The following is a 9728-nucleotide window of genomic DNA, read 5'->3' as shown; positions in this document are numbered from 1 at the left end:
CCCAAACACCTGGACTCCTGTTAGAGGTCCCTGCCTAATGCTATAGCCCGAGTGTTTCCCCTGCACTTTCCTCGACTTGAGGACTTAGGCTCAGGCCGTTGGTTCGTTTGGAGTTTGGTTCTGAATAGGATGGATGATAGAAATCTGGCTTGTTTTCCTCCATGTGGATGTCCAGTTTTTCCAGCATCATCTATGGAAGAGGCTGGTTTTTTTTTTGTCCAGGGTATACTTTTGGCATCTTTGTAAAAACCAGTCAGGTGGTTGTTGTGTGTGTTTACATGCAGCTTCTTTGTTCTGTGCCGTTGATGGACAGCTCTGTTTTTGGCAAGTTTGTGTTATTTTATCACGTCTTTCTAGTACTTGAAACTGGGCATGGCAGTGCTTCCAGCATTATCACATCTGCTCATAACCACTTTGTTTACCAGATTGCTTTGGGTGGCACAGCCATTTTCATAATGTTAATTGTGCTGATCCAGGAACATGGGGGGCGGGTCTTGCCATATTCTCCCATCTAATTCACTCCTTTCTTCATTGTTTGAAAATTTTCATTGTAGAGATATTTCACTTCATTGATTAAATTTATTTTGCTTATTTAAAAATTATTATTATTGCGATATAATTGCAATTTTGTCACTTTCACTCCCTCCTGTTTATGCTGGATGTCTGCGAATGAGCTGTTTCCATAGTTTCTTGCCCAACACCTCCGCTGTTGCTCATGGAAAAGCTCCTGGCTTCTCCAAGCTAAGTTTGCAGGCTGCCATTTTGTTCACAGTGTTTATCAGTTCTGAGAGTTTCTGAGGTATAAAGTCTCGTATTGTTTGGTGGGTTGTTTTCTCTAGTGGTTTTAAAAAAAATATATAGTTGACAAATTCCCATTCTGTGGATTATTTCTACATTTGTATGAAAGACTTTTTAAAAATTATTTTTCTATGTAAAATCATTTTTCCTGCATTGTTGCTATTTTGCTTTTTAAATTTATTTCAGTTTGTATGTATGTGTGAGTACCTGCCACATGTTCATGAGGGTCCACAGAGATCAAAAGAGGGCATCAGATGCCCCGGAGCCAGAGTTACAGGCAGTTGTGAGCAGGTGTTGGGAACCAAACGTGGATCTTCTGAAAGAGCAGTAAGAGCTCTTACCTGCTAACCCCCGTCCCTCCCACATCCACAGAAGGGTTTTAATTTCATGTGATCCCATTCAACATCTATTGAATATTTTCCTGTGCTATTGGATTGCATTTCAGAAACACTTTGCATATGCCTGTATTTTGAAGTGTTTGACTTGTGATTTCCTTTAACAGTTTTAAAGTTTTAGGACTTAAAATTAAAAGTTTTTAAAACTTTTATAATAAATCCTTATCATTTGCTTAGCTTTTATGATAGGAATGATTCGTATTTTAAAATATTTATTGTTGCTATATTTTAACTATTTTTGACAAAATAAAATATAATAAGATAAAACAAAACTCACCAAACTGATAGTTAAGGATGTTGAGCATTTCTTCAAGTGTTTCTCAGCCATTTGAGATATTCCTCTATTGAGAAGTCTCTGTTTAGATCTGTACCCCCATTCTTTAATTATACTATTTCTTTTTTTTTTTTTTTTGGTATCTAGTTTTATGAGTTCATTTTATATTTTGGATATTATTTCTATGTTGGATGTGCAGGTGGTAAAAGGTTACTGCTTTGTCCAATTGATGGTGTCCTTTGCCTTACAGAAGTTTTTTCGTTTTGTGAGGTCCCATTTATTACTTATTGATCTTAGGGCCTGGGCTATTGGTGTTCTGTTCAGAAAATCTTTTTTTCTGTGCCAATGTATTCAAGGTTATTCCCCACTTTGTCTTCTACTGGGTTCAGTGTACCTGGCTTTGTGTTGAGGTCTTTGACCCATGGGGAGCTAAATTTTGTGTGAGGTGATTTGTATTCATTTATTTGTATTCTTCTACATGCAGAAACCCAGTTTAATTGGCACCATTTGTTGAAGAGACTACCTTTTTCCAGTGTATATTTCTGGTTCTTTATAAAAAAAAAATCAAGTGTCCATAGTTGCACAGATTTATGTGTGGTTCTTTAATTTGATTCCATTGATCAACCTGTGTAGAAGAAATTTCTTGGCTCTGTTTGGAAACATCACAGGTCACTAAAGGGCTGATGGCCTGTTATCTGAGGCAGAAAATAAGGAGGTGGGAGTTCTAGCAGAAGAGAGGAACTCTGAGATAGAATCAGAGGTGAGAGATTCACCTGGAGACTCTGAGAAGGAAGGACACAAGAAACTGAGGAGCGGTAACCAGCCAGTTGGTACACATAGAATAGAATAAATGGATATTTAAAGTTAAAAGCTAGTTGGGGAATCAGCTAAAGCTTATGGCCTAGGCATTTATTCATAAATAATAAAGTCTCAGAGTCATTATTTCGGGAACCGGGGCATGGCAGTAACACCATGCCATTACCCAGCTGTCTGTTTCAATGCCAATACCATGCTATTTTTAATTTATACTACCATGTTCTGTAGTACAGCTTGAAATTGGCAATGGTGGCATCTATAGCAGTTATTTTATTGTTCAAGATCCTTTAAACTATCTTGGGTTTTTGTTTTTCCATATGATGTTGAGAATTGTCTTTTCAAGATCTGTGGGGAATTATGTTGGAATTTTGATAGGAATTGCATTAAGTCTGTAGATTACTTTTGGTAGGATGGCCATTTTTTACTGTTAATCCTCCTGATCCATGAGTATGGGAGATCTTTTCATCTTTTTTGATATGGTCTTTCATTTCTTTCTTCAAAGACTTGCAGTTTTTAACATACAAGTCTTTCACCTGCTTGGTTAGAGTTACCTCAAGATATTTCATATTATTTGAGGCAAGTGTGAAATGTATTATTTATATAATTTTTTTCATCAGTCTGTTTGTTGTTTGTATACAGGAGGGCTACAGATTTTTATGAGTTAATCTTGTATCCAGCCACTCTGCTGAAGGTGTTTAGCAGCTGTAGATGTTACCTGGTGCAATTTTTAGGATCACAATGTATACCATTATATCATATGAAAATAATGATACTTTAATTTCATCTTTTTCAATTTGTGTCCCCTTGATCTTCTTTCAGCTGTGTTATTGCTTTAGCAAACACTGCAAGTACTACATTGAATGGGGATGCAGAGACTGGAAAACCTTGTCTTGTCTCTGATTTTAGTGGAACTTCTTTTTCTCTCCAAGTTGATGTTGGCTACGAGCTTGCTGTAAATTACCTTTATTAGGATGAGATATGCCCATGTGGTCTAATTCTCCAGGAGTTTTATCATGAAGGGGTGTTGGATTGGGTTAAAAGTCTTTTCTGTATTTAATGAGATAATCATGTGGTATTTTTTATTTCAGATTTTTTATTGATATACATTTTTATTGAACTACATTTATTGACTTTTTAAAAAGATTTATTTATTTATTATTTATACAGTGTTTTTGCATGCATATGCAGGACAAGGCACCAGATCTCATAATAGATGGTTGTGAGCCACCATGTGGTTGCTGGGAATTGAACTCAGGACCTTTGGAAGAGCAGCCAGTGCTCTTAACCTCTGAGTCATCTCTCCAGCCCCAGTTTATTGATTCTTATATTTGAACTATCCCCCCCATCTCTGGAATGATCATTTTGATAAGTTCTTGGATTCAATTTGCAACTGTTTTCCTGAGGATTTGTGCATCTGTGTTTATAAGGAAAATTGGTCTGTAATTCTCTTTCTTTGTTGTTGTTTGAGTATCAGAACACTAGTGACCTCTTAAAACAATTTGGCAAAGTTCTTATGTTACTATTTTGTGGAATAATTTGAGGAGTATTAGCATTAATTCTTTTTAAAATATATGGTAGCATTCTGCACCAAAACTACCTGGCCCTGTTTTTTTTTTTTTTTGGGGGGGGGGTGACTTTTAGTGCCGGCTTTTATTTAGATAGTTATATAGGTCTGTTTAAATTGGTTGTCTGATGTTGATTTAACTTTGGTAAGTGGTATCTATTGAGAAAACAATCCTTCTTCTTTTTTTTTTTTTTTTTTTTAGATTGTCCATTTTGGTGGAATACCAGTGTTTTAAGTATGTCTTTATAATTCTCTGGGTTTCCTGGGTTTCTGTTGTTAGGCCTTTCTCTTTGTTTATGATTTTGTTAATTTGAATATTATCTTTCTGCCTTTTAGTTAGCTTGGATGAATAGGGGTTTGTATACTTTATTGATTTCATCACAGAACCAATGTTTTTGTTTCACTGATCCTATTGTTCTCTTTGCTGCTAGTTTATTGATTTCAGCCCTATGTTTGATTATTTCTTGCCGTATGTTCCCATTGAGGCAGTGTCTATTCCTGATGTTGAGGTGTGTTTTTTGCATGCAGCAGAAGGATGGATCCTCTTTTCACATTCATTCTGCTAGTCTGGACAACCAGCAATAATAATAATTGCATGAACAACAGTTTTGTTACTCTCAAAGAGGTTAAACATGTACCTAGGAAAATACTCTCCAAATATAGGTGTCATACAAAGACAGCAAAGAGAAATCTTCAATGTTCTATCTAAGTTTTACAAAGACTTTAAAACACTACTGTTAGTAAAAAAAAATATATACTTAATCCTGACTGCATATAAATGGCTGTCTAGGCTATATATTTGTGCTTTGATAGCAGTATTCCATTACTGTACAAAGTTTCATAAATAAAGCATCTTATATAGAGAAATGGCTTATTGGACAAGGTTTGCAGTCTGGAGGTGGTTACTTCTGGTGGGTTTTGGTCTGTGGGACAGCAGCATTTATGGCTTAGAGAGCAGAAGAGGAGCACATGCTTCCCTCATGGTAACTGGGAAGTAAAGGGACAGGCTGAGGCAAGATCCCACAGTCTCTTCTGGGGTCATGCTGCTGAAGGTTTAAAATCTCCCACTTAACACTGTTTTCTACAGGTTCTAGCTCCCTGCAGTGCCACAGGCTTGGGATCTCTATGTGGGCCCTGGTAGGGATGCTTATCTAAAGGTGAACCAGAGGGAATAGCAGAAGGAGGGAATTCACACAAAGTAAAGGAGATAATCAAGCCACATTGAGCCCTGGAATTGGGAGGATACAAGGGATGGGATAACCATTGAGATGTAACAAGAATAAATTAATAAAAAATTAAAAAAAAACATAAAATGTTTTTATTATTTTAAAGATTCACAGACAATGAGACAGGTTAACTCCTGGCAACACCCAGCCTACTTCAAAGAAGATGATGAGCATCAAAGAACCTCCTTACGGAGATGGCTTCAAATGTGGCAAACTAGCCACTGGTCAAAATATCCTCATTTCCACCACAGACAGAATTATGGCTAAAAATGGGCAAGCTTGGTTGCAGGCAGAGTTGATGGCTAAACTTTGCCAAGGCAGGGTAAGGAAGTCCTCAATAGTTCCTGCCTCACAAATATGTCTGTCAGTTATATTGGCCCAAAAGGCTGAAGAAGATGCTTCCACATAATAGAGAGCTTTGGGTGATTATTCAGGTAGAAAAGTGTCTCTGTCATCTTCTCATTTGGAAAGCTACTAACCTGCACTCCCAGCATCCTCAGACAATCAAGTTTATTCCTTCTCAAGTCTCTGATGGAGATGAAGACCAGGTAGCATAGTTTTACAATGAAGCTTAGTTGTTTAGGGGTTAAGATGCTTTTTAGCTCTAGATAGATGTTTTAAGTTGATAATGATGGAGATTGATTTACATTCAGAATTTTAGGTGCACCAAGATAGGAAAAATGTTTTCTTCAAGGCTGTAAAATACAAATAGCCAAAGCCACTAATAATGTAACATTTATATAATTCCTGATTGTGTCATGGTTCTTCTTGCTAAAGGTAGTTTATTGTCTATACATATAATAATATAAATATATATGTAAAAAATAAAAATTGTTTAAAAAAACTTTGCTGATAGACCAGATGGACCTAATTAACTGTTTTCAGTTTCAAACACACTGTGGAACTTCTTTCCATGTAGTAATTCAGATGAATGGATAAGTCTGTTCTGCAAATTATCTCCTAGGGATATCATGATCTAGTTTTGTTTTTCATTCTGGATCCTGTGTTTAGATGTATTGATTTTTTTGGTGTGATATAATTTGATAAAACCATTATTATACAGATATTTACTTAAAAAATTAAAAAATTCTATTTATAGTCTATTAAAACACTGAGTACAGGTATACTGGTCATTATTTATAAATTAAAAAGGTTTAAACAATATGACATTTTTTATTTAACAGTTTGTCTAATGACTGAAGCTGTTTCAGAAGGAAAATTCTAAGTTAGTAATGCTTATAAGCATTTATAAAGCATATCTTACATTCCTTTTTTTCTTCTTTTTTTTTTGTTTTTTGTTTTTTGTTTTGAGACTGGTGTTCTCTGTGTAGCCTTGGCTGTCCTAGACTCACTTTGTAGACCAGGCTGGCCTTGTACTCACAATAATCTGTCTGTCTCTGCCTCTCTGAGTGGTAGAATCAAAGGCATGCACCCCCATACCCACCTACTTTTATTTTTCCTTATTATTTGTATGTTATTTTACTTTTATTTATTTCAATAGTGTTGCCTTTACATGTATTACATGTTATGCCTGGAAACCATGAATAACCAATTTCGTATTCCAAACCATGATTGCAGTAAAACATTATTTACTAAGGTTTATGTTTCCCCAGTAGTAAATTATTGCCTTTTGATATACCAATTTTCAGAAGATAAATGTCTCTGATTTGTTATCTATTTGAACATAAATTGTTATTAGAAAGTAATAGCCTTTTTGGTCCAATGTTAATAGTTTATTGATAATAATTTCATGAATCAAAGCATGTATAGTAAATTAGGTACCTGCTTTGTTTGTTATAAAACTGATGAGGATTAAATACAAGGGCATTGCCAACAAGAGACTGTGCCTCTCATAATTCAGAGAGTGGTTCTGGCCTTCAAATTACTCATGCAGCATAAGATGGTGATAATTATAGTGTCCTGTGAATGTTTTTAGAGGTAACACTGGGATTCTAGGCCATATTTACAACATGTATTGTTATTTTGCGAAATATTACCTGTGAAAAATATTAGCTATAGTTTTTTTAGGTATAATTTTTATTCATTATTATTTTCTTTTAAATAAGACTTTTCTGTGTAGCTCAAGCTGGCCTCAAATTCATGAACATTCAGTTTGTCTCATAAGTGCTGGGATTCCAGGAGTATACCACTATATTAAGTATTCTTCATACTTAAAGAAAACATAATGAATGCATAAATATTTTTCCAATTAAAGAAAACCAATTCTTAGTCTAACCTCATGATAGAAAGACATGATTTTCCAATTTCTGTGGTGAAACACCATGATCAAGTCAACTTACAAGAGAAAGATTTTCTTGTTGTTTATATTCTCAGAGGGTTAGAGTCTGTGATCATCTTGGTGGGGAACACAGCAGCATGCAGGAAGGCAAGGTGCTGGAGTATTGGATGAACACTTACTCTGATCTATAACAAGGAGGCAGGGAAAAACATCCAAGTGGGCATGACATGGGCTTTTGAAACTTTAAGGCACTCCACCCTTGCCACACCTCCTCCAACAAAGCCACACCTCCTAATCCTTCCCAAATAGTTCCACTAGCTGGGCACCACATTTTTAAACATATGAGCCTATGGAGGCCATCCTTACTCACGCCACCACATTTTTGAAGGAAGTTGAGCTGAAGACTATTATGGAAGTGAGTTTGGCCACCTGTACGTTTTAGAAAATGAGCTGAGCCGAGCGTGGTGGCTCACACCTGTCTCATGTTGTAAACCCAGCACTTAGGTGGCCAAGAAAGGAGAACCATGAGCCACTCTTCTTCTCAAAAAATGAAGGTTCTAAAGACGTTTTAAAAATACAAATGATGACAGATTCATCACCAAAGAAAATAAACATGGCAAATAATTTAAACTGAGGGAATTGCAAGTGAATAAAACAGTTAATGTCTGTAAGAATTGCCTGAGATCTCGGCACTGCTGGCAAGGACGTGGGGCAGAAGGACTTGTCTTTCACTTACTGCGAGAATGCAAAACGGTGTGGCCATTTATGAAGATGATCTGCCAGCTTCCCAACATATTTTTGCCATATAACGCAGAGGCTACCCTTCTGATATTTACCTACACGTGTTGTACTTATGTCCGTACTAAAACCCATACATGGACACTTACATAAGAATTGTCCATAACTGCCAGAGCATGGCAACAACTGAGATGCCCTTCAATAAATCAGTGAATGAATTGTATACCCAGGCAACTGAACTTACAGAGCTAAGAGAAATAAGCCAAGCGAAATAAGCCAGAGACATGAGCTACAAAGTCATGCAAAGATGTCGCAAGAGACTTAAATGCATATTATTAAGTCAACAAAGCTGATTTGAAATGGCTATGCACTGCATGAGTCTGATCATGTGAAGTTTTGAGAAGAAAAAGCAAAACTATAAAGATTAAAGGTTGCTCAGAGACAGTGAGGATGGAGCAGTTTAGGAGGAAGACTATACAGGATTTTTAACGCGCTGAACTTATTCTGAACAATGCTATAATGGTTGACACTCATAATTATACAGTTGTAGAAGTCCAAAGAACAGACAGTGTGAAGAGTGAGTCTGATGTAAACTCTAGTCCTAGGGTGATCAGGGTTAATGATGTAAGTTCACTGATTATAGCCAGTGTGCTACATCTGCATGGCATTAATGGTGGTGGAAATTGTGCAGATGTTCAAAGAAGCTAAACCTATTTTAAGAGCAACAGTAATAGCAGCAACAACAACAAACCCCAGAAAATAACTAAGAGACTCGTTTTAGTGATTTAAAGAATTTGAAGATCTCCGGCCGAATGTCACTTGGGCTAAGACATCACAATATTTGGAACTTTTTTCAATAGCCTTTAATATTTGCTTGCTGCAGAGATTCTTGATATGTGATGAGAACTAGAAGCGCGTAGTTTTGGAACTAACAAGAACACATTGGTTTTCAAATGCTTGTGGACACTTATCAGTTGTCCATGGACAGACATGGGCCGACAACATCATATCTGGCATGATTTACTTTGCCCTCTATTACCCACATGACCTAGGGCTTGTAATTGCAGAAAGACCTTCACTATAGCTGTCCATAGACTGCTGAAGTTTGTCTCTGACTTGAGACAGCTTGAACACCATCTAACAGACTTTTACACACTAAAGTTCTCCCGTCACTTGCTCAGGAACACCCAATATCTACTTACTTAATAAACACAGGGTATGTTGGAGTGTCAATCAGGAAAACATCCCAGAGTTCCCAAGAAGCACAGTCCACATGGAACTAAGTTTGTGCCTGGCATATTTTCCTTTGCTATCCGGATTGGCTTTTGTGTCTCAACCATTCATAAGAACCCCCAAAATAGAATCCATATGTATATATTGGTTCTTCAGATACTTAAAGGAAACCTGTTATATAAAGGTAAAATATTAACAAATTATTAACAAATGTACTTAAAGGTGAGCTAAAAGATGCTGGTTAATTGATTCCTTTCGTAGAAATAGGAAACTGTTTAGCACACTATTAGTGGGTGGCCAATAAAATTATCTTTAAATAATAGAGTGACTTGTTTATAGTCACAGGTATGCATATGGCTCTAGTCCAGGGGCATGGAATATCTGCTGTGGAAATATGATGCTAATTCTTGTTTAAAATGAGAAAACTATTACTCTACAACCAAGT

The sequence above is a fragment of the Acomys russatus genome, chromosome 12 (assembly GCF_903995435.1).
Source record: "Acomys russatus chromosome 12, mAcoRus1.1, whole genome shotgun sequence".
Lineage (NCBI taxonomy): Eukaryota > Metazoa > Chordata > Mammalia > Rodentia > Muridae > Acomys > Acomys russatus.
The sequence above is the reverse complement of the archived record's forward strand: the minus strand, read 5'-3'. Positions refer to the sequence as shown.